Source organism: Actinia tenebrosa, unplaced genomic scaffold, assembly GCF_029948245.1.
Source record: "Actinia tenebrosa isolate PJP-AT-01 unplaced genomic scaffold, QUT_ActTen_1.0 PGA_scaffold3__52_contigs__length_22856419, whole genome shotgun sequence".
NCBI classification, from domain to species: Eukaryota; Metazoa; Cnidaria; class Anthozoa; order Actiniaria; family Actiniidae; genus Actinia; species Actinia tenebrosa.
This window is the reverse complement of record NW_028292580.1, coordinates 4,618,688-4,628,468: the sequence shown is the minus strand read 5'-3', so window position 1 is coordinate 4,628,468 and position 9,781 is coordinate 4,618,688. Positions and strand designations below refer to the sequence as shown.

At 37.1% G+C, this 9,781-nt stretch overlaps 1 pseudogene; it reads left to right on the top strand.

The window, feature by feature from the left end:
- The first annotated feature begins 1,200 nt into the window (after positions 1–1,200).
- Positions 1,201–4,977, top strand: LOC148908115 (uncharacterized; annotated as a pseudogene).
- Positions 4,978–9,781: the final 4,804 nt, after the last annotated feature.

Below are 9,781 nucleotides of genomic sequence, written 5' to 3'. Positions count from 1 at the left end.
AGCTTCGGTAACGTGGCCATCCTCGGTGCTCCAGATTGGTGCGATGCCTCTGTGCAGTTTGTGCACGGATTTCCACGCAGACTGTGCAGATGCACCGAACATGGGAGATTACTACCAGGCAACGTGGCAGCCATGTCTAAGGCGACGAACCATTGCCTGTGGTGAATGGCGATCGGGGACGTGGTTCGTCCAAGCTAGACCGTTTCTGTCTAATTTCGAACTATGTTCTGCAACAGATTTCCTTCAACCATTACCGCGAGTGTCATCACCGGTACAGGAAAACAACAGTTAGCATTGTTAGCATCCTAAGTAACCCTTTGAAAATTTATGTAAATCATAGTTTGAAAAAAGCATTTCGAAACGAAAGAATTTTGTGATTCTTTATCATTTATATAGTAGATCACAAAATTTATTTAAATCTTTATTATTGTTTCACTTTACCTTAAATATTGCCTTGGGAAAGTTTTTTCTTAATTTATGTGGATAAAAACAATCATTTTGAGTGTTTCTAGAAAAGACAGACTCAAAATAGATAATATGCATGATTTTGCCTAGTTTGCATAAATTAACCGCTCCAATAAAAAATAAATAAAAAAATCCAAAAAAAACTCTTGAAGTCTAACCAAAAGTTTTTTCTAAAGCTATATATCTCAAAATAATTAATTTGGAGCTTTTAAAACTGTTTCAGCTGTTTGAAACTTCATGCTAGAATAAAAAATGCAATTTTGAAAATGTTGATTTATTTATAATCACGTGATTGATGACGTCATATACTCATGGGGGTCCCTCTACTACAATTTAAAAAAAATTGTGACGAAAGCTTATTCATTAAGCTTTATGAAAAATATATACATAATGAGGTTTTTTTTACAATGGAGCTGTATTTATTTTTATTAGCAAGAGGGTCAAAAATACCCGAAAAAATAGGAACACGAAAGGGTTAATGATTTGTTTAAGAGTGTTAAAACTTTACACAATTATAATACAAGGTTATCTTCTAAAAATAATTATTATCTTCCACCTGTTAGAACGAATTATGGCAAATTCAATCTTAGATATGTAGGTGTTAAAGCCTGGCTTTCAATTGATAAAAAAATTAAGTCTTTCTCTAGATCTCGATTTAAGAAACATATAATTTCCTCTATATTAAGCACTTATTAATACGACTCGCTTGCTTTCATAACATTTTCTATTTACAGTATGTCGGAGTCGGAGTCAGGAGGAAGTAGGGGAAAGAGGGAGGCTGTTCAGGGAGTGAGGTACGTATATGAAAAAAACAACAACAACAAGTTAAGTCTCAAGTACCAAGTATATTCACACACAATAAATACAATCATAATTCACAAAATTAAGCTACATAATGTTTTTATATGTATATTTATACTTGATAAATAAGTAGTCAAAAATATTATATTTCTACGTCATTTCTAGTTCTCCATTTCAGATCCTCTGGGTGCATGTAATAAGCTTAACTTTAATATTATTCTTTTCTATTTGCAGTCAGTGGAAGTCGGAGAGAGAGGCGCAAGATGGACTGGGAGATAGGTACGTAAAGCTTCCCAGTGCTGCACAATGCATTCGTTCATTCCATTTTCCTAATCTGGGCCTTGCATTTGCAGTCCGCCAACAAAAGCCAAGCGTGCGCGAAAAGCGTCGGCGCCACAACACAGGTAAAGTGCGCAAATTTTTTCTTTATATTATCAACATGCACTGTTATGCCACAGCCCCGGGAGTGCTTCACCACACTAGCTGAACATATCTATTCGTATTGAAATGTTAAGCAGAGTCTTTCTCTTGCTTTTGGAGTGAGTGGCAACCATATAGAAAAGTCTCCAATATTAAATTTCGCCCAAACTTATCATATTTGTTATACATCTCATTATCATCGTGTTTGTCTACATATCTGCAAAAGCCAGGTCCAAACGCTGACGCATCTCTAACTTCGAGGACACCGAGGCCGCCATGGAAAGACCTACAGGATAAGAGAACAAACGTTTTTTTGATAATTGTGCTGGTAAATAGCTTAGCCTCTGGCTGTGCACACCTTACCCGTAGTCATCGGCGGTGGCGACTACTGCTGCAGCCAGCAATATAGCCATTGCGAATAAATAAAGGGATTGGAATGAATGCCATCAGAACCATAGTGCGTGCTCGAAGAGGTCGAACATATGATCTCACCTGGATGTGACAGTATTGTATTCAACAAATCAGTGTAATGCTTCTCGGCACTTGAAGGAGGAGCGGACGAGGAGGAGGAGGACGGAGACCTGCCTGGATTCATAGTGCAGGATGACGAACGTGGGTGCCTCTAGTCATTTTCTGAATGTAAAGCATTTTTTTCATAAGATATAATGTAAAATAAAACTAGATCAGAAAGAAAAAATGCACTAATATATATATATATATATATATGTAAAATATGGAAAGGAAAATATCCACAGATGAACACGACGATGACCCGTCTCTCTATAGGGCACTCAAGGGCCTCAGGGAGCTTAGGGGCATAAAGCCCTACTTCCATGCGGCCTTCTTCGTCATGAGCGAGGACCCGCTGCAGTTTAATTTCCAGCTGAGGTAGCTGGACACTCCCAGCCTTCCTTGCCTGATCAACGGGTCACGGGAGGACGGCCTGGTGGTGTTAAGCTCGGTGGAGGAGACGGTGGGTTACCTGCCCAGACAGCTGTCAGCCTAGTCTGCCAGTCAGCAGGTGCCCACAGACCGTACACAATGCAAGAGGGGCGCCCCCCTCTCCAAAGAGGACCTCTTTGAACATTAATGTGTGGCGTCGAGGAGTTGGACGCCAATCTTGGTTGGGTACTGCTCGATTGGTGAGGATTTTTTGTATGTTACTTGGTAGTTTTTTCTGTTAGTTAGTGAGTTAGGGAGTTAGTCAGTGAGTTAGTGAGTTAGTGAGTTATTTCGTTTGTTATCGTTCGTTCGTTTTTTCTCACTTCCGCTGTTGATGGACACACTTTTCCTCCCCCAGTTTCGGTAACGTGGCCATCCTCAGCGCTCCAGATTGGAACAAGGCCTCTGTGCAGTTTGTGCACGGATTTCTATGCAGACCGTGCAGAGGCACCGAACACGGAGGGCGTGGCCAACAACATCACGTCCCATGGGGTCGCGGGATAATAAACCACGGATAATAAAGTCAATAAGCTATACCGTTTCTGTCTAATTTTGAATTATGTTCTGTAACAGACTTCCTTCAACCATCACAGCGAGTGTCGTCACCGGTACAAGAAAACAAAGTTAGTATTCTCATATAATAATCATTGCCGGATTTCAAGCCAAGATAGTCTGGGATCTAGCTCAGAAAAATCCGGACGCAAGAAACAAAATGGCGGACAGTGAAGTTTTCATACTCTTCTTCTGATCTATTTTTAGTTCTATTTTTGTTGAAGTTTTAGCTCATCAACTTCATGGTTTGGCATTGGAATTGTGCTAGTGCTTTGTGCCACAATAGCTGGCGAACCAAAGGACTGCATTACTATAATTTACCTACAGATTTCGAGCTAAGACGTAAATATGCGAAAGTCCTGAAGAATGACAATGTAAACTGGAACAAACAAGTAATCTGTTCAGCACATTGGAAAGGAGGTAAACGATTGTCGAAACATCATGTCCCAGACATCACCTGCAGTGAGGAACAAGTGAAAAAATTCAAAAAGGCCAGTGAAAAGCGACCAGAAAACACCGAAATAAAGAAAAAATTGGTATGTGCCGAAAGAACGAGAAAGCAAGACAGCCGGATTAGTTTGAAACGAAAAGCGCCTACAGATCGATCAACAATACAACCTATAAAGAAGAAGAGAAGAAAATCATATAGGAATTTGGAGAAAGAAGTCGTAAAAGTAAAGGCAGAGCGTGATCAGCTTAAAAATCAGCTTAGATTAGAAAATCAACATTTGATTTCACAATTGGGCACACAATTGTCTGAACTGAAGAGACTGGAAAAGGAAATCGATGCGTTACAAGAGAAACTTCAATCACAGACAAGTATCTTTGAAAAGAAACTTAAAGAAATGAAGTTTGAACTCAGCAAGAAAACATTTTCTTACAAATGTTTAATTCAGAATGCTAAGGATTTTTTCTACCTATGTGGCTTAACTACAAATGAATTTGATTGTGTTTTCGCTTGTCTTGAACCATTCACTCACTTATTGATTTACCCTGATTGTATCCATAAAGACAAGAATAAAGATTTTAATAACAAGCTTCTTGATGAGAAAACTGAACTTATTGTAGCTTTGACGATAGCAAGACACAGGTGTTAACCTTGGAGTTATGGCAAAGCTAGTTGGAGCAAGTGCATCTACAATGTCAAGAGTGTTCGTTGCATGGATGGTTTTAATACGTTGCGTTTTTGAAAGCATAAATCTAAAGCCATTGCCTGGTTTTATTGAAGCTTTTCTGCCGAAGAAATTTGTTGATGCTGGGTATTCAGAATGTGGCATTCTTGGTGACAATACTGAGACATGGGTAAGTCAATTTGAAAACTATGAAATCAATAATATAACATTTTCTCATTACAAGAATCACACAACGGGAAAAGTCTCTGTTTGGATATATCCACATGGTTCACTCTGCAAGTGCTCTGATGCATATCCTGGAACAATCTCTGATGAACATATCACAGAGCAAATTGAAGTACTAGATTTATGTCCAAAAGGAAAAATTGTCATGACAGACAAAGGTTTTGCAATCACTGATCTGTGCCATGATAAGGGCCTTCACCATAACAGGCCACCAATGAAGTTCAATGAACAATATGATGAAAATGAGGTAAACTTAAACTTTGACATTGCCACCCTCAGGATATACAATGAAAATGCAATTGGTCATATCCGTGATTGGTCCATACTGAACACGTGCTGGCCTGCAGGGAGAGTGGACCTCCTAGGCACTTGCTGGATTGCACTGGCACATGTTGTTAATGTTACAAAAGCACCAGTTGGTCCAAAAGATGACAAGTGAATAAATAAATACAATATGAATAATATGAATGATTTTAATATCAATGAATGCAAAGAAATATAATCTATTAATTATATTCATTACAGTAGGTCATTAGAGGTGACCAGCTCTATAGGTTAAATAATAATTATTGTATTGCTTTGTGAGCAGGAATCAGAGTAAACTAATATTTTGAGTACTTAAACAAATGTAAATATGGTTTATTTTTGCCATTGCATTTTGGTCTGATACTATATCAAGTTTCTGTTCTTTGTTTGTGTTTAAGTTATTATGAATGATCATTATTAATAATAATTTTCAAAGTTATTAATAAGATTAACTTCAGGATATGAATTTAAACTTACAAAAAAAAAAGTGAATATATTTTATGTTTCTTCCTTTTGTTAAACTACAACATGAATTTGTGTATTATTTTGACATGAGAAACTAGCAAACCCTGTATGATATACAGTATATATACCAATAATGGATTTGGATTATGTAAAATGTACTCTTTTAACTTTTGCTGCTTCTTTCCTGATCCAAGCCCTCAGTGGTTTTAGGGATGCAAATGTGGGAACTTTGTTAAGGTTTTGTTCACCTACTTTCTTCAAAAGATTATTCTCCTTGTGAGCCCAATATGTAATTGTAGTGTTAGCTATCATGTGATCAATCACCATTTTCACTACATCTAGAAGAAGATTATTTCTTTCAATTAGAAATACATTAGAATACTTTTCTTCAGGTAGATATGATTGTAGAAATGTTACAGCTGCCCCTGTAATAGCCATTTGGAAATTGGTTTGCAATAAATGATCTGCAGCGATTGCTGTTAATGGACTCTTGCTTCCTGCAACTCTTGTTTTGATCTCTAGCAAATATGCTGGTCCGATGCCATCAGGGCTTCCACCATATTTGTTATCATCGGGATGACTAAAGTAGCCACAGGTACTAACAGGCACACCAGTGGATGTTTCAAAAGCCTCTCTGGCCTCATTTTCAAATTTATGTCCCCTAGCAAAACTCTGGAATTTTTTTGGTTTCACTTTGCATGGATCAATGTTGTTGGTAATACATGTTAGTATGTGGAGGTGCTCTTTTTCTCCTGAAAGACCAATTAGATTACCAATTGAGCTACAAGTAACCTTTCCAATTCTTAAGTCCAGCCATTCCTTAGAATTTTGTTCAACAGCATGGTAATTGTATCCAAATGGTTTTAATCTTGGCCATTTAGGAATAGATAAGTATAAAACATCTGGCTCTTTTAATTCTTTTTTGCAATCTGCATCATTTTTATTTTTACTATTCGCTATTATTGTCTGCAGCATTTCCACCTTTTGTTTTATTTCTGGGTGCTCATAAATGGGTTTTTGCTCAGTGTCAATGGTATCATGTATATCACTGAAATTACCAGTAGTTGTTCCAGTGTCAACATCAGCATTTGTTTGCAGTGGCACATGCCAGATATCCTTATGCTGGGTAAATTTGGACTTTAGGGGTGCTGGATCAAAAAAGCCAGGTACATAATCATGATCTTCTAGAGCCTGCTTCACCCTGAAATGGTAGTTGTAATTAAGTTGGCCAAATAAACCAGAATTTAACCCATGTTTTTTCAGTGTAGTGTAAACATGATTCTCTATGTTTATTTGGGTTCCCTTGATACCTGTTTCAATTTTAGATACCATGTCATTGATATCTCTTTTCATCCAATCACTGAAATCCATTGAAGTTTCATTAATTACTTGACCCTTGTTTACTTTCCTTTTGGTGCGTAAGTTACCTGCCTCTTTTCTTGAAGATCTTAAGTTTCTAAAGTGAGATATTGGAAGGTGAAATAACCGAGTTTGGATTGAGGTAGTTCTGCCTCTCCTGTGCCACTTCTGCAATTTCTGAGTACAAGTGAGGGAAAGAAACTTTGTACCAGTCTTTGAAAAGTGTTCAAGGTATAATAAAATGCAAATAACATGACAACATATTCCAGATAAACCAACTGCACATTCACAATGTCCCTGGGATGGTTTGCCATTTCTAAAGAGAATGACAGCTGGCCTGGTTATGCCATTGCTGAGGCTTTTATGAATGTTTGCCTTAACTAAAACTTTACTTCCATCTTTTAAAACTTTTATTGTTTTCACTCTTCTGCTGTTGAACATCCTAAGCGCTTTTCGATACTGTCCTTCACTGCCCTGACGTTTAAGCTTTTGGTAGCACTGAACATCATCTTCTGAGACCTATGTGGCATAAAGATATAGACTGATGTAACAACTGTACGATGCAAACGACTGGGTTTCCGGAAACTTCAAATGCCAACGAAAGAAAAGCGAAATACACATACCTTAGGGTAAAAAGCAGTATCAGAGAGCCACTGTGCTTCTGGTGGAGGTATATCACTCTTGGATAGCCTTGTCTTGAACTCGAATATGTTTGTTTGCTTCTCGATAAGTTTATCTAACAATTCCGGGTTTTTCTTCAATCTGCATACCCTTTTTGATAGCTCTTCCTTTGTTTCCGCTACACTTAACCGTAATTCACTCAAGCATTTCTTTAAAGTATCATTATTCCAACCTTTGGGGTCTTTCTTTGCTATTCTCTCTCTCAGATTCTTTAAAGAAATAGGTTTCTTATCTTCAACTAACTTTTCCACCTGCTGCGCCATATTGAATATACGCGAGGGAAAATCACTTCCGTCCGGAAAGTTTAACACTAGAGTCCAGTCTCTCTCGGCTTGAAATCCGGCAATGATAACGATTTCTTAAACCATTATTGAAAACTCGATTTCCCGTTACATGATTATGATAATAAGTATTAAGAGGCAGTCTCTGTAAAAGCGGTCCGGTGCAATTCGGGTAGGGAAACAGATTCCTTTTAAACTTTGCCAACAAAACTCTCTTACTTCAAAAGTAATTGGAATGCATTTAATTTTTAGAAATATTTCGAAATGAATTTTTTACACGGTTTTCTTTCCAGAGCCGAACTTCGCTCGATTTTGAATAAATTAAACGGGGAAAATAGCCGATATTCGACGGGTTGCGCCATCAAATACAAAAAGTATTTTCACAAACAATTATTTTTCCAATGTAAAGCAGTTCTTAGATAACAATTTGAAAGTACTTTGAAATAATTTGCTTTTTTTGAAAAAAAGATAAAAATCATGACGCGAGGGCTACTTTTAGAATACGTGACTGAGGGCAAATAGAAGTGATTTTCGTGGGTCGATTTTTTAAAAGTCTGGCGTATTTAATGCAATCAATCGATTGGATCCTACTAAAGAAAGACTCAACAGCAAAGAAATGTAAAAATATCTTGCGGTTTTTATTTCTCTGCGACACAGTGAGCCAGCAAATTCAGTAAAACTTTGAGCATGTCACGGGGATTGCGTGATATAAAAGCGAAGTCGCTGACTAGTTCCAAACCAAAAAAAAATCAATATAAATGGTTTTTTCGAGAAATAAAGAGCGTAATATTTTCTATGGTGTATAATTTCAATAAGGACTTCATGTACCATCATTATTGAGCGCTTTTTCTCTGCAATAACCTGAGTAAATAAGCAAGTGTATGGAATGTGTTCAGCATTCAATAATTATATTGTTGGTCATACAATATAAATAGATATGTTTCGGAAACTACCCGAAAAACTAGGAAAAGCAAACTTACTAGAATTTTAATTATGTATAGCCCTCTTTACTCCGTAACACAGGTATATACTTTGGTACGCCGACTAAAAATCTGGGACCTAGATTTTATCTGTCTAATGTCGAAAGTCCAGACTGAACTAATTAGTGTGCCCAGATAAGAAAAAAACTTTAGGCAAGCTAGTGATATTCAAACACATTGTTTTTGCCCATAACTCATGTAGCTGTAACTGACTTAAAACAGTTAAAATGATTAAATTTGAACTCTCTTTTTCTATGTTTTCTGAACATTATCTTTTAAGTGAAATATGCTATACCAGATGAAAATCAATTGAGATATACTTCTTGCCAAATACGAATTCATTGCCACTACTCGTAGCTTTATGCTGTGCCAGTACTGTGTGTCTTCATCTCTTCCATGAACGCATGTTTCTTATATCTAAAGGTTTCAAAATATGGGAAAGCACAAGAAAGCTAGCCGAATGGCCTACGTCAAAAGGTTAAAAAAGAAAAAGAAAGCGAAGAAATCCGGTGGACAAGGGGACAGCAGCGCCGCAAATGTGCATGTGTCAAGTCAAGAAGATTTAAATTCTAATGACAATTCAAATGAAGTTCACTCTCGTGATAAAAAACAGAGGCTTAACAATTCAAACAGTCGCAGAACAGCTATTTCTGGGTATTTCAAGAAGGATCCTTTATATTTTCAGATGTTGAAATATAGTAGATGCAAACAGAAAATGAAAAACATCGAAAAAACAAACTATGCTTTATTTGATAGATATCCTGCATGATTATTCGAAATGTTTAAATTCATATTGAAATATATTTAAATCAGTTGAAGTTAATGTGATTAATGCTGTGAGATTACTGTTGTTCGGGAACAGAAAGAGTGACGTCATGTATGTGGCAGATCTTTAGGCTGTGAGATTACTGGTATTCGGAACAGAAAGAGTGACGTCATGTATGTGGCAGATCTTTAGGCTGTGAGATTACTGGTATTCTGGAACAGAAAGAGTGACGTCATGTATGTGGCAGATCTTTAGGCTGTGAGATTACTAGTATTCTGGAACAGAAAGAGTGACGTCATGTATGTGGCAGATCTTTAGGCTATGAGATTACTGGTATTCTTCGATTGCAAACACGTGACTAAAAATCATGACGTCATTAGCGTCGGCCATTTTGGTGGTGCAAAT